The 943-nt window shown below is 37.8% G+C and overlaps 1 non-coding gene across 1 annotated transcript; it reads right to left on the minus strand.

Annotated features, from left to right (window-relative positions):
- Positions 1-870: 870 nt before the first annotated feature.
- Positions 871-943, minus strand: Trnak-cuu. Its single transcript has one exon. It is a non-coding gene; the product is annotated as a tRNA-Lys (tRNA).

Genomic DNA, 943 nt, shown 5'->3' on the forward strand with positions numbered 1-943 from the left:
ACTACTAATGTAGCTAGCGTCTTACAAATAATGACGCCATGTATCTTGTATGACGTCATACGGAAAAAGCCTTGCTAGGTTGATAATACTCGATTTGTGTACACAAAACTGGAATAAATAATGATTTTTCAAATATCCCTGTAGGTTTGCAGAATAAAAGAAATAACTGGTTACTGTCTTAAGATATCGGCTTTATCCTGCGAAGGTTAGAATGGCGAATGCAGCTAGGCTCTTAAGACAGTAACCATGTAATATAACATAATATTAGCTTGAATGTCCTCTAGCCTTCCCTTGTTTATATAATATAGAGAGGACTGTATGTAATAAATGCGGAATATACGACAACCAAATGGTCGCCAGCTACTGTGACTAGAATATAATATGTTTCCATTTGTTTCATCAGGGCCCGTGATTATAAAACTTAAAATCTAGACTTTAACATAATGGTATTTGAATGGCGTTTCCATGACGTTAAAGTCTGGACTTTATTAAAGTTTAGACTTTAAGGATTATAACCACGGGGCCTGATGCCGCAGACCTTCAGTTGTGTCATTTTATTGAATACGCTACGTATTGCATCATCAATGTCATTATGACGTTGTCGACAATGACGTACAAACAATGATGTGACGTCACATTATTACCTGTAGTATGTTTCTCTCAAGCTTACGCTACAAGGTCTGAGTCATGTAGGCCTATACTTATTTCTTTGTATGATTCCTTTGTTTTATTCTTTGGTTTTATTGGTCGGGAGGTGTGGTTTTTTTTGCGTGTTTTTTGTTTTTGTTTTTGACTGGGCGTTTTGTTATTACGTGTTCAAGTATGACGTGCATATGTGCTTACATTTACCATAATAATAAAAAACAAATGAGGCCAACGCGGGGCTCGAACCCACGACCCCGAGATTAAGAGTCTCGTGCTCTACCGACTGAGCTAGCCGGGC

Source organism: Gigantopelta aegis, chromosome 9 (genome assembly GCF_016097555.1).
Source record: "Gigantopelta aegis isolate Gae_Host chromosome 9, Gae_host_genome, whole genome shotgun sequence".
Taxonomy (NCBI): Eukaryota; Metazoa; Mollusca; class Gastropoda; order Neomphalida; family Peltospiridae; genus Gigantopelta; species Gigantopelta aegis.